Raw genomic sequence first — 25,213 nt, 5'->3', positions numbered from 1 at the left:
GATCCTTTGTCCATTTAAACTAAGTTTGCTATGATTTCTTCATCAATGAATGATGAATTTAAATGAATTAAATGAATTTTGATCTTGAATTTAAATAAATGTTCATTTTCTTTGAAGAGGAATTCTACCCCCACCCCCCAAACTGTCGGAAAATGCGGTGCTTCTCTAACTAACAATTAAAGGTATTGACTTCATTTAACAATTTGAAAGGTAAAGTATGTGTTTTAGAAAATTTTAAATTAGTTTTTAGAATTTTGTTGTGTCTCCCTCTGATAAGTAAAAATTATATAGGCTACTGTTACCAGCTCTAAGATTCTTTAAAACACTTGGTAGGAGTCTTGATTTAGACAACAACTCTTCTGAATAGAAGCCAAAAAAAGAGTACCAAGAGATTTATTAATTGGTGCTATTTCCAAATGTCATAGCCTCTTGAATTAGAAAAATTTGTCTTGAATTGAAGTAAAACATTTATTTTCATTTCAGAGGAATTCAATCCCCCATCCCTTCTCAACTCAAAAAAAATTCAGTGCCTGTATAACCTACAATTCGATCTATAGGCTTTACTTAACCATCAGAGGGGTAAAGTATAGAATATTTAAAGTAGTTTTTAGAATTTTATTGTGATTTCCTTTTGCAGAGTTGGAATGATGTACTGACACCATCTTTCAAAACCTAAGCACTTTAAAACTTTTTTAAAGTAGTCTGGACTTAGGCAACAACTTTCCTAAAGCTAAAAAAATAAAAGGAGTACCTATAGATATCTTATTTAATTAAATAAGATTCTTGATTCACCGAAACAGATATATTGTTAGAATCAGAATTCCATCTTCAATCCCAACATAATTTTATTTCTGTAGTAAATTTGCTTTATCCACATCCCTCCCTCTACTGGTCAATTATATGTGCTGAACAATGTACATACACTGAACAATCCTTATGTTGCTCTTTCCAATCCTTGTGTTGCTCAATTGATTTAACACTATCAAAACCATAGAAAATTCATTACAAGTATACAAAGTATGTGTTGTATTTGACTATTGGGGGGGGGGGAAGTAAAGTTTTAATAGAAATTTATGTATAATTTATGTTGAAAAGTTTACCAGGGGCTCTAGATATTGCCCTAGAACTTAAGGAACCAAGAAAAAGCACAGTTTTTATTTCACAGTTACTCTCCAAAACAAAACATGTTAGTAAAAGCAGTTTTTCTTCATAATATGCAGAAAATTACATTTTACTAGCCATTTTACACAATTCAATTTAAACTGCAGTAAATTTAGAGATAATTTCATTGTTGGCATTGAGAAAAGGTGAATGCACCACTTAGTGCTTTTTGTATCACATTATTTCCAAACATGACAGTCATTTAGTTTACAAGAGTAATTTTAAAGTCTTATATGGACCCTAAAGTGATGTCTAATGTCAGTAACTCCACTGTAATCACTTAGACACTGTGATTTCCTCAGTGCCATGAAATCTGTTCTAAAAATTGTTTTAACATTGAACATTGAACAACACAGAAATATTTGATCTAGGGCTGTGTGTTAGATCAGTCAGGAGGGGGCTATACATAAACAGGGTAATAACTTATAATATAAAAGAGAATAAAATAAGGGATACAGTGGCATTACTTGTATCTAAAATGTCATTTGCAGCTGATTTAGGAGTGCAATTATTATTATCCTTAGGCTTATAAGTAAAATGTTACTTAGAAAACAAATTTGTGGAATGTTTTATAAAGAGCCAAAAATCCCTTAAAAATGACATCACAACAAAACTTGTGTCACCCTAGTGACTATCTGGTGTTTTGAGTCATTTAAGGGCTTGAAAAGGTATTTGCTGGAGAAGCAATTATTGAATTATGAAAGAGCATAAAAAAGCCAATTATTGAATTATGAAAGAGCATCAATTGGTATATTTACTTATCTTGTAAGCTGCAATTTTTTATGCATGACCTCCTAGGTATTAGTATAGGCTTCTTATTTTCCAATAGGAAATAGGTTATTATAAATTTCTGTGAATAGCTTTCCAAAAGTTTAATGTTTTAATTAACTGTACATTGAGATAGATACAGATAGGTAGACTCAAAGTTTTATCTTGAGTTTAAATAAAACATTCATTTTCTTCAAAGATGCCTTCTCATCCTCCCCCCCCCTCAGGAAAATTCAGTGTATATATAAATAACACTTCAAGCTAATGGCTTCATTTAACCATTTTAAAGGTAAAGTATGTGTTTTAAAAACTTAAAGTGGTTTACAGAATTTGGTAGTGTCTCCTTCTGTTAAGTGGAAGCAATGTACTGATACCAAATTACTAATAACCTTTCTGAACTTGCTTCTGAACTGAGGTCAAACAAACAAAATAAAAGGAGTACAAACAAATGTATTGTTGGATGCTATATCCAAATGTCAGGCCTCTTGAATTTAAAAAATTTGATCTTGAATTTAAATAAAACATTCACTTGCATTGCAGATGATTTTTTCTTGCCCCTTCTTCTCAATTCAGGAAAATTCAGTGCATATATAACAATCAATTCAATCTATAGGCTTCAATTAACCATAAGGGGGGTAAAGTAAAGCTATAATTTAGAATATTTTAAAGTGGCTTTCAAAATTTTATAGTGTTACCTTCTGGAGAATAGGAATGATGTACTGACAACAACTTTTAAAGCGCTTGGTATTATTTTGGTTTCAGGCAACAATGTTTCTTAAGTTGCTTCTGAAGCTAAAAAAAAATAAATAAAAGGAGTACCTATAGATTTCTTATTTAATGCTGCTTCAAAACATTATATTGCTTTTCTGACAGTGCAACTCGTTCCCCTTAATCTTCTGTAAAATTCTTGATTCTCTGAAACAGACATATCCTCAGAATCAGATTTTTATCTTGAATCCCAACATTATTTTCATTTCTGTTGCAAATTTGCTTTTTCCACCTCTCTTTCTCTACTGGTCAAATATATGCCCTGAACTGTGTATATACACTGAACTTCTCTTATGTCCCTCATTCCCTTGAAATTGGTAACTCTACTGTAATCACTTATACACAGTGGTTTTTCTGGGTGCCATTAAATCAGTTTAAAAAATTATTTTAACATTTAACATATAATAGATCATATCATTATAGACAACAAAGAAATATTTGATCCAAGGGTGTGTTTTTTATAACAGGGGGAAGGGGGTATGCATCAACATGGTAATTGCTTATAATAGAAAGGAAAATAAAATAAGGGATGCAGTGGGATTGTTTGTATCTTTAATACTTTTGTCAAGCAGTGTCAGTAACTGGGTGTCTCTCTAACATGCATTTAATCAATTTAAATCTGACTTATGAGTGACAGCAATATAGGCTATATATTCAGAAGACCCATTAAAAAAGTATTGAATAGTGCGCTCACATTGTTCCCATCTAAGTTATGGAATCTTCTCAAAATTTACCAAAACAACTAGCTAAGAATTTTCCCAACAAGTATTTTTGTGCTGTTGAAAAATAGATGGTAACTAATCAGAGACAACGCTGTAGCATTGCCTATTGTAAAGAACATATTGCTCTAATGTTTTATTACTATTATTATTATTTTTTCCCAGAGGTTCTTCATATAGAAGGGGTCGTCGTAAAAATGTTCAAAGGGGGCTCATTCGATTGGAAATTGAGAGTTCTAGTGGTTTTTTAAGGGTCCAAAGTGATTGGAAGGCAATTAAAACCCCTTTCACAACCACCATTTACCCAAACGTATCCAATCAAAATTTTGAGTTAGCCATTTTGTTTTACATAGTTGATTTCCAGATAGAAATTATGCTTTTGAGGAGGACACTCTCCTCACAACCCTCAGGACACAGTTTGTAAGTTATATCCTGGGGGAATATAAGGTAATTATAGAAAAATTTGTTTTGGAAACTTCAAAAAGGACTCATTTGATTGGAAATTGAAAGGGCTATTGCCCTTTTTAATAGTTGAAGTGATTGGAAGGCAACTAACGCCCCCTCCAAGCCCACCATTTCCCCAAACACATCCAATCAAAATTTTGAGATAGCCATTTTGTTCAACGCAGTTGAAAGTTTTGGAAATTATATCTTTGAGCAGGACGTTCCCCCCACAGTCTTTAGGGCAAGGGCTATAAGTTACGCCGTGGGGGCACCTATGGTTCTTATGGAAGGAATGATCATATAAACCTCAGAGAGGGAAATTGAAAGTTCTAAATCACTTTTAAGTTTCAAAAGATATCTGAGGGGTAACCAGCCTCCACCCCCCTTGCTCTTTTTTCCCGAATGCATCCGATAAAAAATTTGAGATAGCTATTTTCGTTAAAAATAGTTGAAAGATCATGTAACAAAAACTCTTTGAGATAGCTATTTTTTTAAAGTTCAAAGACTATATAAGGAAAAGGCGGACACAGCCCCCCATGGTCCACAGCAGGCGTTTTAAGTTATGCCCTGGGGGAATATATGGTTGTTATGGAGGGAATGATCGTAAAAACTTTGGAGGGCTCATTTGATTGGAAATAGAAAGTCCTAGCTCAGTTTTTGAGAGTCAAAAGAGATTGGAGGACAACTAGCCCTCCAACCTCAATTTTTCCACAAATGCATCCAAGAAAAATTTTGAGATGGCCATTAAGTTAAAAATTGTTTAAATATCAGATAACAAAAACTCGGGTGTCAGCACAACCCCCCATGGCCCGGGGGCAGGTGTTGTAAGCTATGCCCTGGCGAATATATGGTTATTATGGAACGGATGCTCATATAAACTTCAGAGAGGGCTCATTTGATTGGAAATTGAAAGTTTGAGCTCACTTTTTAATAGTCAAAAGAGATCCAAGGGCAGTTAGCCTCCCCCCCATGCCTTCTTTTTCCACCCGTCTGATGAAAATTTTGAGATAGATATTTTGTTAAAAATAGTTCAAAGGTTGGATATGTAAAACTCTGGTGTCAGGACAACCCCCTAGGCCCAGCGGAAGGCGTTCTAAGTTTTTTCCTAAAGGTATGTATGGTTCCTATGAAAGGGATGTTCCTATAAATTTCATAGAGGCTCATTTGATCGGAAATTGAAAGTTTTGGTCCACGTTTTAGAGTCAAGAGATTTAAGGCCACCTACCCCCCCCCACTCTTTTTCCCCAAACCTAGTTGCTAAAAATTTTAAGATAGCAAGTTTTTTGAAAATTGTTCGAAAATTAGATAACAAAAACTCCGGTGTCAACACAACCCCCCAGGGCCCGGGGGGTAGGCGTTGTAATTGTTGTCTTGGGGGCGTATATGGTTCTTATGAAAGGGATGCTTGTATAAACGTCAGAGAGGGATCATTTGATTGGAAATTGAAAGTTCTAGTTCATTTTTAAAGAGTCAAAATATTTCTGACAGCAACTAGCCCCCCTCCCCCCCCCCCCCCACACACCCTTTTTCCCCAAACCCTTCCAATACAAATTGTGAGATAGCAATTTTTTTTAAATAGTTCAAAGGTCAGATAAAAAAAAACCTGCATCAGCACAACTTCCAGGGCCCGGGGGTAGGCATTGTAAGCTATGTCCTGGGGCTGTATATGGTCCTTATAAAAGGAATTCTTGTATAAACTTCAGAGAGGGCTCATTTGAATGGAAATTAAAAGTTCTAGTTCATATTCTCAGAGTAAAAAAAAGATCAGAGGGTAACTAGACCCTCCCGCCCTTCACGCATTTGGGTTTATCGGATGGATAAACCCATCCGATAAAAATTTGAGGTGACCATTTTGTTAAAAATAGTTCAAACATCAGATCTTAAAACTCTAACACAATCCTCCAGGCCCAAGGACAGGTGTTGTAAGTTAAACTCTGGGGGTATATATGACTCTAAAAGAAGGGATGCGCATATAAACTTCAGGGTGGGCTCATTTGATTGAAAATAGAAAGTTCTAGTTCATGTTTAAAGAGTCAAGAGAGACTGAAGGACAATTAGCCCCCCCCCCATGCTCTGTTGTCCTAAAACCCATCCAATAAAACTTTGAGATAGCCATTTTTTTAAAAATAGTTCAAAAATCAGGTAATAAAAACTCTGGGGTTGACAGAAACCCAATTTTCACTTTGATACCAGTTTTGATACTTTGATTAACATTTGATTTTTTTTTTTTTGTAAGTTTGATTTTGAAATAAGGAATTCTTTTAAACGTGAAACTTTTTGCGATGAAAAACGAATAAAAATAATTAAAAAAAAAAAACTGAAAAATAAGTTTTTCAAAGAAAAGTATAGGCGATTTTAAACTTAAGCTCAAATACCTGTTAAAATTCAAAATCAAAACTATCAGAAATTACTATGAAAGAATAAATGAAAACAAAAACGAACAGAAATTAAATAAACAATCATAGTGAAAAACACAACAAGTAATTATATAAATGAATAAATAGATCTTAAAGCGAGTAATGCTTTTATTGAATATCAAAATCAAGCTTAAAACGAAAAAAATATGTTGCTATTGAAGTATAAATGAAACTTCAAATGAAGAGAAATTAAATAAACAATCAATGCAAACAAACATACACTAGATATTAATGTAAAGGAATAAATAAATCTTAAAACGAGTGAAACTTAAATATGCAAACAAGCTTGAAACAAACAAAAATCACTACAAACCAGAGTTTTGGTATTGCCTCCTCTCACTGTATATATCTTAATTCTAACGCGTCATTGGGGCGCTAATTAAAACTAAAAGCGTCTTGAACAGTACTGGAAAGTATAAAAACCAACAAAATGAAAATCTGATGTATAATGATGTTAATTGTTGAAAGATAAATTGTATCATGATATTAATTTTTGAAAGATCAATCCGTTCAAGAATTTATTTCACTGTAATTTTATTTTTATTTTCAATCCTGTAAGAACTGGAAAAGAAAACATTTGTAATATAATCCGTTTTCAGTTAAGTGCCAATGACGCAGTAGGCTTTTGGTTTTTATTTACAGTTAAGGAAGAGGGCAGTATCCAAACTCTTGTTTGTAGTGAAACTATATGCGTCTTGAACAACTTTAGAAAGAACTAATAAATTAAACTGAAAATTTTATGTATAATGATATTAATTGCTGAAAGCTCATCAGTTTAAAATTTTACTATAATTTGAATGTTTGAAAATTAGATGGTAACTAATATTATGAAAGAAACAAGAGAGGAATTCCTCAAAAAATAAAATCACTGTTAGAGAGTTTAAAATGATATATTTAAAAATTAGATAAATCAGCTAAACAGGATGCTTGGTTTCTATGGTCATTGAAATTGAGCATACAGGTATGTATTTAATTAAAATTACCAAAAAAGGATTTATCATAATCCAGAGGAGTGTGGAAGTAACACCAATGAATCTCCTCCAATCTGCCCACTTGTGTCTAAATACACTTTCTCTTCCCTATGTTTTAATTTTTATTTTTCTTATTTTAACTAAGTTTTTTTTATTTGATAAAAGCTTTGAAGGTGCATAGACTCGTAGGTTCTGTTTTTGTTATTACTTTGGCTTTTTTTTGCCATTAATCGAATGTTGAGGAGATAACCATAGACCCTGTTATAATTAAGTAATATTTTGTGTTTTATAGAAAAGATACATGCCTAGAAAAAAAAAAAGTTATCATTTAACATCAAATGCCACCATTGCAATTGTTTCTGAGTCTTCATCCTAGAACCTGGCTATAGTCCCATGCTATACCCTAAAGTTAATTTAGGCCTGGTTTTAAGTGGGTTTTAAATAGATTGTCAATTGTTCATAAGGTATATCAATAGTATGGGAAGTATCAGGAGCATTTCATTGCTTTTTCATAGTCTAGAATAGAATTCAATGGAAAATTCAGACTCAAAACGTGTTTCTCAGATCTTCTGTAATTCTCATTTCTATAAGGCTGGAAATAATTGTCAATTGATAAATCGTTGATAAGTTTCTTATTCCAGTCAAACAGATTTTGTGTTTCGGAGTTATTCTTAAAAAATTGGGACAAAAGTCAAAATTTTTACCGAAACAAGAATTTATTTTTACTTGGGCCGCCCCCCCCCCCCTTCTATGTTTAGCTGAAATTTTTTATTCCAATTGATTTTCACATTATGCTTGGAAGTTTACCTTCCATCAATTGAAAATACCTCCACCCGCCTTTCACAAAAAAACTTATGTACATTAAAGAGATAAAGAGAAAAATTCATGTGGAAAATTACTTCCCCTGGAATGAATCGCCTTCTACAGAAACAGGTCTTGATGCTTCCTAATAACAAACACAGTATGTAAACAATGGGTAAATTACATAACTTATTTCCTTTTCCCCATAATGAGGCATTCCATCCCCAGAGGCATAAAAATAGGCAAAGGAACCTGCTGTAAAACTTGTTCCTCGTCCCTATTTGTGAATTTCATTCTTTTTGAAAAAATATCACTTTTATTTTGAACTTCTTTTCCGCACTAGAATACGTCTATAAAAACGACATTTTTTAAATTTAACCCCCTTTATTTCAACAAATAGTAATTAAAATTGAGCATATTAATAATGCTTTTGGTTGCTGAGGGAGGTCAACATATGCTTGACAGTGTATTAAGAAAAAGGTTTTTGCACTTCTTGAAATGCGTCATCTTAACTTTTCTTTTTCCAGGTGGTTTTTGCTTATACAGTCTTGGATAAAACTGATTCACAATATCCAACCCTTGATCCTAGTATTATATGTTTCATAATTGGCATTAGCGCTATTCTTAGATTATATCATGGACTTGCCTCAAATTCCAAATATAGCTGAAGTCATTATCCCTTTGGCATCTTCAGCTATTAAAAATGGTAAGTTACCAAATTAAGTTTCTGAAATAGAACAAAAACTGCTTTGCTTTGGTAAATATTTTTAAATTTTTTTCTCCTCTTGCTATTCTAGTTTTCCTAAAAGAAAATTCTGTGAAAAGAAAAGGATGAAACTTCATACATACTTGGAACTAACCCTTAAGAATTAAGGGGGCTAGAATTAAGTTGAATAATTGAAGGCAATTCTGCACATAAGTGGGTTTTAAATAGATTGCCAATTTTTTGTTAAATTAAGCAATTGTTTAATGTGATGGAAGTACTTCTAGAATATGCTGTTTCTGATGGAAGTTCTCTATGAATGTGCTGTTTCAGTTAAGAAGATATTAGATGCTAAAGACTATTAATCCGAAATATTTTTCTCAGATTCAGTTCTTTAGCAGAATAATTTTCTCTCTTTTCCCTGTGTGCAGGTATTATAAAAAAAAAACAGCCAAAATTTTTGTCTTGCAGACCAACCACTGTCTCTTCAAAATGGTTTATTTGGATAGCTTATAGCTTGCACACCAACATTTGCAGAACAAAAAACATTACCATAATTTAAATACATTTATTTTGAATATTTTATTTTAAATAATTCCTAAAACCATGAAACTTTTAATTATTTTTCATCAAAATAACTTGATATAAATTGAAGCTTTTTCTGCTTGATTTTCTTTGAATATTGCTTCTATGTATTCTTTTGCACAATATGCTTTCAATTCACTTGTATGGAATGGGAAATTGCAAAATATGAAACCAGCTTATGTGTAGATTGTATGTTTTCGAAGGATTTTTTTTTTTATTTCTTTCTTTTTTTACATAGAAGCAGACAAGGTTACTTACAAAAAATGAAATTGACCATGATAATAACAATTTGGGAATACCTCAACAGCGGGGGGGGGGCGGACGCTCCTGGTGATGTACAGCGTAATTTCTTTATAAAAATATGTAAAAATATGAACAGAAATAGTACAAAGATTAAGCAATACTAAATTAAAATCCACTTTACAACCCAAAGCCATGTTTTTTTCTTGCCAGTTTGAAGTTTTAATTTCAAATACTTTTAAGTGCATATTTTTTGGATATGATGACATTTTTAATAAGTTTTGGAAAAGTTTTTGTAATTCTAATAATTTATTTTTCGGACTGACTTTTTACTTGTAAGACTGGTCAAGATGGTCGTTATTATTCCTGACCGCCGTCCCCTAGACCCCTCCCCTTCCCAGGTCTGTGGTACCACCAGCATACCCTTAAAAGTTTCCTATTTACATTTTGTCATATATATTTAAAAGGTCAAATAAATGTTTCTCCAAGATGGAACTCCCCACCTCCCAACCAGTCCCTGGCGCAAGGTCTGCTAGTTTTGCCCATTGTTAAGATATTAGGTCTTTCATCAAGAAAAGAGGACAAGTTTGATCCTGTATCTTAAAAAATGATTCAAGTATTACTGTAAATTTTTTGTAATTGTGGAATGGTATACAAATCAAACCCAAAAAATCATTTTTCCTTGCTGTTTTTTAAACGTAAATAAAAATATATTTTCAACGACTCTGGGTATTTGGTTGAAACTTTCAAGGTATGTAGAAGGGTTGTTGAAGAAAGACTGGGGCGACTAGCCCCTCCTTCCCTTGCCCTTTCTATTAGCCCCCTCTCTTCAAAAATTGTTGAAATTTTTTAACTATTATTTTGTCAAACAATTCAAAATGTCTTTGAGTTACGCCTACTGGGATTCCATTCCCCCACTCCCCCCAGGGGACGGATTGTAAATTGTGAAATTTATAAATTATTAACGAATACGATTTATAATTTGTTAAAAGTGAAAGTTTTGATTTTTGGTGTCTATTAAATGGTATAGTTTATTATGTTTAAACTTTGGATATTCCTGAGTATTATATTAAAATAAATAAAGCGTTAATTTTTACATCCAGTTTGTAAAAATGTGTATCTGCATTATCTTAAAAATGACTTAGTGCATTAAATTTAACCTTTCCTGACAGGTTTATGGGGGGTATTTGAAAGTGGTTGGAGGGCTGCCAGTCCCCTTCCATACCCTCTTTTGCTGATTTCTCTCCCAAAAAATTCAATCAAAGTTTGAAGTAGTTTTCTTGTTTTGAATAGTCCATTTTGAAAATTTCACATAATTATGTCTATGTGAATAACATTACCATTAAAAACTTTTTAGAGTAAATATTAACACAATCAAAAAATATTAAGTACACTTTAAGATTAGCCTTCTAACTATATTCTAGGAATAATGGATCGATACTTTTACCCCTGAAAAAAAAACACTCATCTGTGATTTTTCTTAAGGCAAAAATACAAAACTGCATATTTTGCAGATAGGAGATTAAAAATTCTATTGTAGGGGTCTCTGATGTGTTGAATTTGATTGTAGGATTTTAATTGAAATTCTAAGACTTATATGGGGTGTTTCCCAATTTTCTCAAAAAAAGCAAATATTTTCAGGTGCGTTACTTTTGATGGGCAAGACTAAACTTATTGAAACTTATATATTTGAAATCAGTGTAAAAATATAATTCTCTTCATGTATTTATTGGTACCAAAATTTCGGTGTTTAGACTTTTGTTTACTAGTAGATCGGTTGCTCTTTACTTAAAGTTTATTTACCACGAACTGTTTGATTCCCATTCCCCTTTATCATGGAAGATTAATACCTCTCAAGATTAATTTATGCCTTAGAATTTGACATCTATTTTTAATATCGGTATTATTATTGAAAAATGTTTCATGTTTAAATAATTGTGGGTAAAAGGTTGAGCATGTGATGTTTGAATGAATATTACTTCTTGGGAACGGGAAATTAGTTACTTCAAAATCTAAATCATTCGTTTTATTATGTTTGTTAAAAACTAATTAACTATTTTTCAAAATATTAACATTTAAATCTACATTGTGGTCGTCTTGACCTGTTCCATGACTAGGTTCCAGAATTAACTCAGGCGGGTAAATTTTTTTCGAAGTATTAATAGCCTCCACCAAAAAATCATCCATATCTTATAATATTTGAAAAAAAATATTTTACATTATTTGGGTTATATTTACTTATCATGTACTTATACTCTAGTTGACTGTCCGCTATAAATGGACTGAATACCTTTAATTAACTTTTACAAATTAACATTGAACCTTATAAAAGAATGAAATTGATCAAATTCAAGTAAATCAAATATCATGTCGAACTTATGGTATCTTCAACTAATAGTACTATTAATGAAAATTGTCCATCTTGCTTTTATATTGTAAGTTTATATTTAAAAAGAACTCAGCAGATAAAATGTATGATTTCGTAATAACAGAATTGAGAATTTAGCTTTATACGATAATTTTAGTAAATGTAGATGGCATAAAACCCACAGAAAATAAAATCTTTACGAAAAACATGCAAAACAACAATTTTTCACCTTTGACCTATGAAATTTATAGTTGCGAACAGCTTCCAACGGGAAGGGTTGGAGGCATTTTTTACGGTGTCATAATAGAGGCTTTTGCAAATCTATGCCCCATTGTCTCAAATTCCGAGATTCTTACCCTGTTTTAGCAAAAATCACTGGACTATTAGTCGAATTCACCAACTTAACGTGCTTTAGTATTTTACAACATTTTAGTTTTTGTGCTGGTCAAACTGTACCTCAAATATTGTTTTTAAATTAAATTATTTACCCAATATTTTATTCTCAAATTTATCATTCTCTTAAAACAAACTAGGTTGTTAAAAGGAATCATTTTTTTCTCTTAACATTCCCGAATTTTGTCAAATGCTCAATCTTTTTTGAGTGTTTTTATATGTCCTATGTCCTTTTTATTTAAGATTTGTTTCAGAGGTTCAAGATGCTTTGAATGGTGATAAAGAGGAACGTTTTGAGGCTCCAGACTTTCATTTTTCTCCCAAACGGGAAGTTGTTCCTGTTGACTCATTTTCCGGCTTTTCAGGAGCATGTAAACTTGAACTAGATACACAGAAATTGGGACCAGCACGTCTTGCCAATGAAGGTTTGCTAAAGCTTTTTGTATCAAACAGTTTCAGTTAACGAACTATCAGTAAGGAGCGACTCGGTCCAATTGTAACAAAAACTCTAAAAAACTGAATTTTGATATCAATACATGCATGCAAAGAATTGGATTTTAGTTCTAGTTCCAAATATTTAAGAAGTATTAAGTTTAATTCTACCCATTAAAAGTTATGAGCCTGAGATAGTTTGCCTTATTTTTTAAAAAGATGGGAAACATCCCCTAAAAGTCATGAAATCTTATTGAAAATTCTACCTTCAATTTAGTCATATCAGTAAACCCCAATGTAGAGGTTTCAAGCTCCCATCTGCAAAAATCTGGAATTTTGTTTTTTTTTGCCTGGAAAATAATAATGCATGATCGTTTTTTTTTTCTTTCTCCCCAGAAGGGTATAGTGCCCAAACAAAATCCCGATAAGAATTAGCTAGGGCTTATTTAAAAGGAAATCAATTGTTCTAGTGTGCTTTTTAAGTAAACAAAAAGATCGGAGAGGAACTATTTCCCTCTCAAGCACCCTTTTCCCCAAAGTCTGCCGATCAAAATTTTGAGACTGCCATTTTGTTTGGCATAGTTGAAAGGTCCAATAACTATGTCTTTGGGAATGTGGAATATGGAATGGGAATATTGAATGGGAAATTATGTAATTTGCTCACCGTTTACATTGTGGTATTTTTTATTGGGAAGTTTTTTATTTTTATGCGGTCACTACTAGTGGACGGGGGTATTCTCTACGGGGATAATTTTCCACTGAGAGGGATGTTTCTGAGGGTTAGCTTTCAAGGGGAAGTCTTACAAAGTGGAAATTTTCCAGAATCCCCATACAAAGTTAGTTTTATTTGTCTTAATTTCTCATTGGTGACTCAATTTTACACGTGGACTTGTCTGTTTGGTGGAATTGTCTGGAGGAAGTTTTCAGTGGGTTTAAATTCTGTGGGGGATTTGCCTGTGGAAGAGGATTTTCCGGTAGAGTCCACTGTGTGAAAACAATTTCGGTTATCACACAGTGATAAACTTTTAGGGATGTTTATTTGAAACACAGTTAGTTTTTCCTAATATATTATTTACAAAAGGTCTTTTCAGCAGTTTCATAATGCCTAGAAGACAAATGAACAACATAGACCATCAATTGTGACAAGACCAATCTGAGAAAACAATGTAAAGGGTATTGATTTTTTTGTTTCTAGTAATGATAAACGAAAATGAAAAACAAAGAAATATACAGTTAGAATACTTGTGTCATAATGAGTCAAAACAAAAGTAAAAACAAAAAATTATCGGGTTAGAAGATAGGCGGCAACAAAATTAAAATAAGTCAAAAACAAAAGTGAAGAACAAAGAACTTTGTGGTTATAAGACGTGCGACAACAAGAACAGAAATAATTAATGTAGTGACGAATAGTCAGTTAAAAAATACTCCACATAGAGGACAAAGAAATGTATGATCAGAAGATAAGCTGCAGTATGAATTACAAGCAACAGTGAGAAAGCGAGTATCAAAAACGTTTCAAAAATGATGTATAGAACAAAGAATTGTAGTGTTAGAAGACAACCGACAACGAAAATCCGAACAAGTCAAAAATGAACGCGAAGAAGAAAGTGATATTACATTAGAGCAACAACGCCTTCACAATCTTCAACGCCAACAAATTGCTGCGCAAAACCCTGTGCAAAGAAGTTATAAAGACATTAAAAGGAATGTACAAACATTGCCAAACATAGGAAATAGCCCAACTAATATATTCTTTAATTACATTATGGGTTATTATTGATTTTCAGGAGCTAACCGATTCTGAAAAGAAAAATAGTTGGATTTGTTTTGTAGGTTGTACTGTTGAATGTATTTTGTCTCACTTTTGTTTAAATTTTGTTTCAGAACTTCAGGATACATTGACAAATAACAGTGAGGGGGTCTTTGACGTTCCAAACTTTGGTATGTCTCCAGAACGGGAAGTTATTCCTTTTGGGTGTTTGTTCAGATATTCATAACTATATAACTTTGAGTCCTACACTCATGACTTGGGCTCCGTACTTTTTAACAATGAATGTAAGTATTATATTTTTTTTTTTTTCAAATAATTATTTTTATTAGATAATATTTAATTTAACAAGCACTGAAACAAACGGACTAAATGATTGGACTTTTAAATAACCTTAAGGAGAACGTTTGTGTTACATTCTTTCAATGTATTTTACTAAACCTATGGTAAAGCTGGATCGAGATGAAACAGTAACTCAAAAATAGGTGGTGATTTACGAACTCTAAAGGATACGGTTTCTGGCCGCTGATTGATGTACTTTGTGGATTTTAAGTTCAAAATAAATTACTGAAATAAATCTTAAAACACACTTTGTCTACAGTGGTTGTCAAAAGAATAGAGGTTGCCAGGAATATCTTTGGAGTGGCTAAGAGTATTAATTCAAAACTTGAAGGGTATAATGAGGGGGATGTTCGACTGACCAAAAGGCAATATGCATGTACTACAACTGCTACTATCGTGACTGCTATCGCTACTATGATAAAAATTTCAGGGATCGTTGTGGGGAAAGCTGATCTAAATCAAAACATTATGCGTATTTTGGTTGTCAAATGAGCTTATCACTAAAGTCTTAGGAATAGCTTAAAGTATGAAGTTGGGCTTGTTGTGGGGGATGTTAAACTAACTAAATGGCAAAATTTCCATGTTACCACTACTGCTACTACTAAGTTGGGCTTGTTGTGGGGGATGTTAAACTAACTAAATGGCAAAATTTCCATGTTACCACTACAGCAACTACTATTAAAGCTAGGGTATTAAAGTGATAATTTCAGGGAATGTTTAGAAGATGCTGAACTGAAAATAAAACACTATGTGTTTGCAGGTTGTCAAAAGGACGTATCAACAATACCCCAGAAACTGTTTTAAATAGAATATTGAAACTTTCAATCTGTATTGTGGGGGATGTTAAAAAAAAACAACAAAAGATGCTGTGTGTATACTGCTACTGGCAGTGCTACTATTGATACTGCTGAAGCTAAGGGTAATAAGTTGAATTTTTCAGGGAATATTTTGGGGGACGTTGAACCAAATCAAAACATAATATGAGTACGTAGATTGTCAAAAGGATGTATTTGGGGAATCTCAGGAACGGCTTAGGTCATTAAGTTGAAACTTCCAAGGTATGTTGAGGTGGATTTGGAACTAACCAAAAGGCATTACGAACATTCTGCTGTTACTGCTTGGTTACTACTACTTGTGGTGCTAATTTTATTCAGATGAGACAATATGCATGTAGGTCTTCAAACGGGCTTATAAGCAATATCTTCAGATCGGATTGGAGTATTAAGTTGAAACTATAAAAGTGTATGCTTAGAGGGAGGTTCAACAACAATTAGCACTATTTTAATGTCCCCACTATGACTCGTATTACTACTCTTATTAATGCGACCTTTACTAAGGCTAAGGGTTTTTATGTGACACTTTCAAGAAAATTTTATGGATTATACAACGAAATAAAACATGCTATATGCATTCAGGTTGTGAAAAGGATATGTGAGCAATGTCTTAGGAACAGTTTTGAGTATTAAACCTAAAATTTCAGAGTGTACTAAAAGGCAGGTTGAATTAAGAAAAAAGCACTCTATACTCACTGCTACCATTACTACTGCCGCTACTTTTACTACGACTACTACTACTGAGGCTAAGCTTATGAAGATGAAACTTTCAGGGAATGTTGAGAGTTATGATAAACTATATCAAAACACACTTTGTGTGGAGGTTGTCAAAAGGGTGTGTCAGCTATATCCCAGGAATAGTTTAAGGAATTAAGTTTAACCTTACATATCATGTTGAAGGGGATCTTGAACTAACCAAAAGACCTTATGTGCACACTCTACTACTACTATTACAGCTACTGTTACTATTAAAGCTTCTACTGCTACAACTACTACTAGTAGTAGGTAGTAGAAGTATTTCTACAGCTAAGAGTGTTACTGTGAAACTTTCAGGGAAAGTTCAGGTGAATGTTGAACTGAATCAAAATAAAGTATGTCGTTGCAGGATATTTAATGAGCGTACCTGATACATCTCAGAAATAGCCTAGAGTATTAAGTTGAAAATGTCAGTGTATATTTAGGGGAATGTTCAACCAGCCTTAAGGTACTATATGCATACTACTGCTACCATTAATATTAACACCGAGAAAAAGGGTATAAAATAATTCATAGGGTAATAAAAATAATTCAAGCGCAGACAGGTTGTCATGATATCAAGGGTAGATTTTTCAAGACTAGGATATAAAGTAGAAACTTTCAGGGACAGTTTATGTTTCTTCAGAATGAAATCAAAAGGTACTATGTTTACATTTGTTATCAATGAGACGTCTCAGCAATATTTCAAGAACGGCAGAGGATATCAAATTTAGACTTTTATGGTTAGTTCATGTTAAAGTTCAATTATTTTATTATTCACATGTACATATATATTTGACATCGTTCCATTGGGAGAAGAGCTGAAAAAAAAACTAGGCCTAGACAGAGATAAAATAACAGATAACGCCACAGTACAAAGATAACACAACAGTAATATGAAAGTAGCAGTTAGCCCAGGATTCATAGATGAATTTCAAATATTTCAATATTATTAAACATAAATTAATACTAGCAGATAGCTAAGATCCACGTTTAACCAGAGAAAAAAAGCTGTACAAATAATTTTATCTTATTAAATAGACGTCAAATTACAAATAATTTTCAACTAAATGAAATTTAAGATTCCTTTTTTTCTTAATAGGATAGAAATAAAATTGTCAATAAGATCCTTGTGAGTATCCCAGCACCAGGCTATAGACACAAAGAAAGCAAATTTATATCTGTCAGTAATATACTTGTCAATGTAGATACTGTTCTTTTTTCGAGTGTTATGATTACGTAAATCATTTGATTGGGAGAACAAACTTTAATTGAGGTAATATGGCGTCAGTTTCTTAATGTCATAATGAAATTTGAAAAGAACTGCTACAAAAGTAAATTTTTGAGAAACTGGAACTATATCAAGTTAAGTATATAAAGATACTGTAGAAGACTTCTTTAGAAGTGCAAATGTATAATAGGCGATGGAATAAAAATGTCATGATTCTTAGGTCTATATATTTTTTTTAATATACAAACTTTAATTGAGGTAATATGGCGGAAATTTCTTAATGTCATAATGAAATTTGAAAAGAACTGCTCCAAAAGTAAATTTTTGAGAAACTGGAAGTATATCAAGTTAAGTATATAAAGATACTGTAGAAGACTTATTTGGAAGTGCGAATATATAAGAGGTGTTGAAATAAAATTTCACGATTCTTAGGTCTATATATTTTTTTTAAATCTTTATTGGTTTAATATGTCTTTTAAATGTAGATATGTATAGGAGAAAACAATAATTAATATTAGACTGTATCACAGCAAAATGGATGCTTCGTAAAGCGTGGGTCTTAAAAGATAACCTTATAGATATTTTGTAGAAGTAACTCGAACAATGCGAGGGCAAACATTTGACTTTCTGCCGTAAATTATGAAATTTGTTTTACATAAATTCAAAAAGCTAAAATTTGATGAACACGAATCAAGAACATTAGAAAGAGAATCATCAGCAAAATGTATGTTGAGGTACACGACTTCCAAAGCACGGTGGAAATTATTGGACAGAGCCCTGAGGTACCCTAACCTTCGAAGACTGAGGAACAGGTGGAGAGAGGAATTGCCTCCTTCGATTTTCTGCTTTTTGTTATCCAGATAAGATTTAAATAGATCCAACGACAGTCCACGCACACTACAATTATGCAATTTACAAAAAGAATACAATAGGATATTGCATAGAATACTTTTTAAAATCTAAATACATTGTTGCTGGAATTTCTACTCTCTCTGAGCCTTCATGAATGTGTTGGATGAAAGCAGAGATAGAGTATACACTGCTATTAATGCCTCCGCTCATACCACTCAACTAAATCCATTTAGTGTAAGTGCATCAAGGTTGTAAAAATAGCATAAACATAGTTTTTTAGGAACAAAATAGGCTGTTAAGTTTCAGTTTCAGGGAAAGTTGTGATGTAAAATCTAATGAAATATACTACGTCTATTCAGATTTTTAAAAAGGCGTATATTATTAAAGATCACTCAAAAATTTTGCCCAGCCAAAATATATAAATTCATAGCAAAAAACGGAATTTTCGTCAAGAAAAACAAAAAAGATTTAAAATATATTTTTGTATACCAATGAAAAAGACTATTTTAATAAAATTGAAAAGAAATTAATTGAGAAAACACTTTTCAGAAATGAAGTTTTTTAAATAAATATTAGGACCCTCAATAATCAAAATGTGGGAAGAAATAAAGTCGAATAAATTTGAAACTTTATGCTACTTTAAATTACCATCAATAAGTACTTTAAACCCAAAATGAACAGAACATTGAATCAATAACCGAGTCAATCTCAAAATGATTAGAACCTAAGAAGAGTTGGGCTGACCTTCTCTATGCATTGTCAAAACATAATTCGCACTTTATTGAAAACCAAATATATTTTAAACATTTTCTCTTTTTCTTCAATTACTTCAAAGTTATTAGGACTTCAAGGAAAAAATACGAGTATATATAATAAACTTTCAATTCATATTCTTTTGTTTTTTTCGAATAATCTTAGTTATGGTTGTAACTTTTTTCTTGTTTTGGATGTTATGAGAAATAGAAACACTTAGCCTGAAATGAGGATTGTTTTTAGTAAAGTAAAAGTTATTTTCTGGTTCTATCCGTTTATGTTTCTTCCGTGTTTTTTTAGTTGCTGGGGTTAAAGATCCTTCATCAAGTGATGTCACAATATGCAGAGAAACTTCCAATGAATCCAAACCTGAGGCAAAAAGCTTCAACATTCAGAACCCATATTGTAAGAGTGACCTGCAAAGCAAAAAAAAAGAAAAGTTCGAAAAATATCAAAGAACAAATACATTAAAAAGGCCATATAAATGTGATGTGTGCAAAAAATGTTTTTCTAAATCAAGGGACTTGGATATACACCAAACAGTGCATACTGGTGAGAAACCATTTAAGTGTGAAGTATGTAGACAAGACTTTTTGTAGTTTAAGCAATTTGATTAACCACCAAAGAGTACACACGGGTGAAAAACCCTTTAAATGTGATTTGTGCGAGAAAACTTTTTCTCTGTCAAGCTATTTGATTAACCGCCAAAGAGTACACACGGGTGAAAAACCCTTTAAATGTGATGTCTGTGAGAAAACTTTTAATCAGTCAAGCAATTTGATTCTCCACCAAAGAGTACACACGGGTGAAAAACCCTTTAACTGTGATGTCTGTGAGAAAAAATTTTCTCAGTCAAGCAATTTGATTCAGCACCAAAGAGTACACACTGGTGAAAAACCCTTTAAATGTGATGTGTGTGAGAAAACATTTTCTCGGTCAAGCCATCTAATTCAGCACCAAACAGTACATACGGGTGAAAAACCGTTTAAATGTGAAGTCTGTGAGAAAACATTTAATCAATCAAGCAATTTGATTCAGCACAAAAGAGTAAAACACGGGTGAAAAACCCTTTAAATGTGATTTCTGTGAGAAAACTTTTTCTGAGTCAAGCAGTTTGATTAACCACCAAAGAGTACACACGGGTGAAAAACCTTTTAAATGTGATGTCTGTGAGAAAACTTTTTCTGAATCAAGCAGTTTGACTAAGCACCAAAGAGTGCACACTGGGGAGAAACCATTTAAGTGTGAAGTATGTGACAAGACTTTTTGTAGTTTAAGCAATTTGATTAACCACCAAAGAGTACACACGGGTGAAAAACCCTTTAAATATGATGTGTGTGAGACAACTTTTTCTCAGTCAAGCAATTTGATTCAGCACCAAAGAGTACACACGGGTGAAAAACACTTTAAATTTGATGTGTGTGAGAAAGCATTTACTGAGTCAATCCGTGTGCTTTGGCACCAATGAGTACACACGGGTGAGAAACTCTTTAAATCGGATATATGCAAGAGATAATATTCTTATAAATCATATCTCGAAAAAAATTTAGCAGCCCATTCTAAGGAGAAATCTACTAGTTCATCTTCTACAAAAACACTTTTTGTGGCCGTGCTGAATTACAGTATAATCTGCTTCTTTTTTTTGCTGTTTTTTTTTATTTTTTTATCAGTTAATTATTTTTTTTTTTATTTAATTATGTTATTTTTTTATTCATTGATTTTCTTTTGTTTTTCGTTTTGTATTTTTTTTTCCCATTGGGTGTTTAAAAAGTTTTAATTTCCAGATAAAGAAAATATAACTTGTGTATGTCTGATTGAGTAAATACCTCTGTATTTTCGCCAAGATTTATACTCTGGGTGGAGGGGGGGTATCTTTGGTCATCAAGTGAGTGGTCCAATTTGGGATCGTTCTTTTAAGTGATTGTAAAGTCTTTTGAACTTTAGGGAATAAAGAAATGAGAAATATTGGTCTATCCGTACAATCAGGTTTAGAAGGACCTAAAGCTTTATTTACTAACATAAGAACTTTGAAGAGAAATTTTTTTCTGTTGTGATTTCTTGACAATAGAAGGACAATTGAAAAAATATCATGATGTTTTGATGAAATTACGACGCGTTATTCCAGTTTATTTTTACTTCAAAATGAGCCGAACATTTTCTTTTTGATCAGCTTTAAGATCTGTTTTGTTGAATTCAGTTTTTACTTTATTGTGGAAAGAATGACGATTCAAAAATGAATATTCGTGTTTATCGATCTGTCCATTATTTATGGGCCAGCGCCTAATAAAGAAAGTTGTCAAAGAAAACCTTATCAGGAGAGATTTTGCCCCTTTGTAGGGGAAACCTGTGGTAGCTTAATTTTCTATGGCGTCTCTAAAAACCAATTTTTATTTTATTGAGGTAGGAGGGGGGGGGGTCAGGAGAAAAAGGATCTGCAAAGGGAATTGTCAGGGAGAAATTCTTCAACGAGTTTTAAAGTAGAAAATGCTAGTGTTACTATTACATTGGAAAAATGTTCTGCTGAGATGGGAGGGGATTTTGTGCGAGGCAAGTTTTCTGCAAAAGGGAGTCTTCCAGGGGGAGGGGGTAGAAATATATCAAAGACTTGTAAATTAAAATTTTTGATTGTTATAAAAAGAGGAAGGGGTATTTTGTGGGGGGGGGGAAATCTCAGGAGTAGAACTTTCCATTTTTGGAAGAAAATTTGAAGAGACGTTTTTTTGTAAAAGGGAAGTTTGTTGTGTGAGGGGAGGTATCTTGAATATCCATTCCCATAAGGTTCCAGCAACGCTCAATGGGTAAGTCAATGTTTGTTATGATTAGTGTGTTTTTCATTGGTCATCGATAGGTAATAAAAATATATTTCATCATTTATTATATTTTTAATATATTTTATTTCATTTTCTTTTTAACATAAACAAAAATATTTCAAAGAGTTAGTATACTGATAAGAATTTTGTTGAACAAAAAATTATCAAAAACAGGTAAAACAAAATGTAATAGGAAAATCACAAATAAAATAAAAAAAATCTTTTAACACAGAAATAACAACAAATCCCACATATTTTGGCTACAGTCATAGAAGTCTTTAAATTTGGGGAAAAAATACCAAACAAAGAAAAGGAATAGAAAATATAACAAACCCCATTCGAAAGAAAAAGAAAAACTCACTTCTTTTGTTTAAATGAGATTTTTTTTTTTTATTCTTCACTCTCAATTCAGTTATATTTTTTTAATATTTCGGTTTCAATTTTTAATGCAATAACAGTATAGTCTGCAACATATGTTTTATTAATTGTTTTAATTAACTATATTTGATTTTTATTTTTTCATAAATAAAAGATACTTCAACGATGGAGTTTCCAGATAAAAATAGAAACTAAAGAGGGTAGCCAAGAGACAAGCAATTATTGATAAAAATGCGGATATGAGCGGGGAAAGCCCCACATCTCCACCTCAATTTCTGAAAAAAAGAAACAAAAAGAAGGACCTCGTGAAAAAATTATTTTGCCCTGACACCGTTTTTCATAAAAATGTTTTGATTGTAAGTGCATTTCCGAAATTTATCCCTGTCTTGTCTTTTAAAAGTATACAGCTGATTGTGCAATTACAATGACTTCAAAAATAAGATATAGGAGATAATGAAAGCTAAATTAAGAACACAGACGGTCCTGAACTGGCACTGAAAGTGGAAATTGGTGCTAGTGTAGTGTGTAGACAAAAGACCCTAAACTGTATCTAGCATTTGGCAACCCTCATTTGTTTCAGTGTAATAATAAGAATAATTTATTTAATTTCTGTAGTTGGTAAAATAAGTGAAGTAGTAAGTCTACTAGTAGTAATAGTCTACTAGTAATAAAATATAATTAATTGTGATTAATTATATTTTATTTTTATTTTTTCATAAATAAAAGATACTTCAACGATGGAGTTTCCAGATAAAAATAGAAACTAAAGAGGGTAGCCAAGAGACAAGCAATTATTGATAAAAAATACGGATATGAGTGGGGAAAGCCTCACATCTCCACCTCAATTCCCGAAAAAAAGAAACAAAAAGAAGGACCTCGTGAAAAAATTATTTTGCCCTGACACCGTTTTTCATAAAAATGTCGTGATTGCAATTGTATTTCCTAACTTTATCCCTGTCTTGTCTTTTAGAAGTATACATCTGATTGTACAATTACAATGACTTCAAAAACCCAAAAATAAGATATAAGAGACAATGAAAGTTAAATTAAGAAAACAGACGCTCCTGAACTGGCGCTGGACGTGGAAATTGGCGCTAGTGTAGACAAAAGACCCTCAACCTTATCTAGCATTTGGCAACCCTCATTTGTTTCAGTGAAATAAATTTATTACATAATAATAATTTATTTAATTTCTGTAGTTGGTAAAGTTAGTGAAGTAGTAAGTCTACAATCTCAGTTACGGACAGAAAAACGATTACAGAGCTTGAGAAATGACAATTGTAGCCATCGACTAGATGGTATTAATATTTTTTTGCCGATATTGGCGTCATTTTCCACTGTTATAAGTTACCTATACTCATTGACTGTAGTACTAATTGTATTCATAGATATTCGTCTGTTTCTTATATTCTTTCAAATGTTTTAATTTTAGCTTTTATAAACTATTTCAGATTTTATCTTTACTCTGTTATTTGTGTTTTTTTTCTATATTTAGTGTTTAGCCTAGTTTTGTGCAATCGGAATGCTTGTCATTTAGTGTTTTTTCTTCCCTTCTGTTGGCCGTGGACGTATTAACTTGTAATTCATTTTGAGTTTTTGTCTCTTTGTTTGTAGTATCATTTGAATTTACCTACTTAAGTTTGAAAGACAAAATCTTGATATTGGAGATCCCACAATGATCTTAGTGGGATCTAAGTGTTTTTAGTATTTAACAGCATTTTAGTTTTTAGTGCTGGTCAAACTAAACTTGAAATATTTCATTTCTAATTCAATTATTTATTCAGTATTTTAATCTAAAATTCTTCATTCTCCTCAAAAAAAATTGGATTGAAGACAAATTTTTTTTTTCTTTCACAGTTTCGAAGAGATTTTCCTATAAAAAGTACGTGTGTAAATTTTTACTTATAGAAAGTATGTATAAACAATGATTAGATATATGCAACCAATATGTATCCGTATTTTCAAAATATAGGCTACTTAAAAATATTGTTCATGGAATTCACAAGTTTTGGTCTCAAAATAGATTATCTGAATGAAGTATATAAGATTGTTATTTTATTTTCCCCAAAACATGGGATATTCAGTCATTTATTGACTGGCTCATTATTTTCGTGAAATATGTGCACATTTTTTTTTCCTTTTTTCAAAAACTGCTTCAAATATAGTAACTCATTCTTTTCTTAGAATTAATATTAATTTTAATTGGGAAATGTCAATTTTCATTTTTAATATATTAAAAAAAAAAAAAATGTTGGTATTTTTATAAGTTTAAGAGAAACAAAATTCCAGATTGTGGACTAGAACCTGCTCTTTCTCAATATATCAATTGCAATATTTAATTATATAAATTAGTTTTGTCTGGAAATTTATTTAGATACTCTCGTCACTTAATCTCAAAGTTATGTGGTGGTTGGAGGAAAAGCAGGGCGACATACTGCTTTAATTGTATTTTACCAAATAGAATCTTCTTGATCTGGTTCGGGTCGCACTTTTTTTAATTATCTAAAATTGTCATTTTATTATGTGAAGTCGAAGCAAGAAGAAAAAATAAGTTGACCGTACGAACGGATTTATACATCCTAACAATCAAGTTGTTCTGATTGGTACTGGTCGGTGAATTATGAAGTACACTCCTGATTTGATTTTTATATTCAAAAACAAATTACGGACAATGATTCCTTTGATTGCTGGGAGTTTGGGCAGACTTTTCAAAAGCTTCTGCTTTAGTCAAATCCATAATC

At 32.1% G+C, this 25,213-nt stretch overlaps 1 pseudogene across 1 annotated transcript in view; it reads left to right on the top strand.

The window, feature by feature from the left end:
* LOC148943860 (uncharacterized) overlaps positions 1-20,800 on the top strand; it is a 137,561-nt pseudogene extending 116,761 nt beyond the window's left edge. Inside the window, exon 3 of the transcript XR_016142942.1 lies at positions 19,585-20,800. The product of XR_016142942.1 is annotated as an uncharacterized LOC148943860 (transcript). The remainder of the gene's footprint in view (positions 1-19,584) is intronic.
* Positions 20,801-25,213: the final 4,413 nt, after the last annotated feature.

Source organism: Artemia sp. Qi Xiang Cuo, chromosome 15, assembly GCF_049724085.1.
Source record: "Artemia sp. Qi Xiang Cuo chromosome 15, ASM4972408v1, whole genome shotgun sequence".
NCBI lineage: Eukaryota > Metazoa > Arthropoda > Branchiopoda > Anostraca > Artemiidae > Artemia > Artemia sp. Qi Xiang Cuo.
This window is presented reverse-complemented; position numbering and strand designations above follow the sequence as displayed.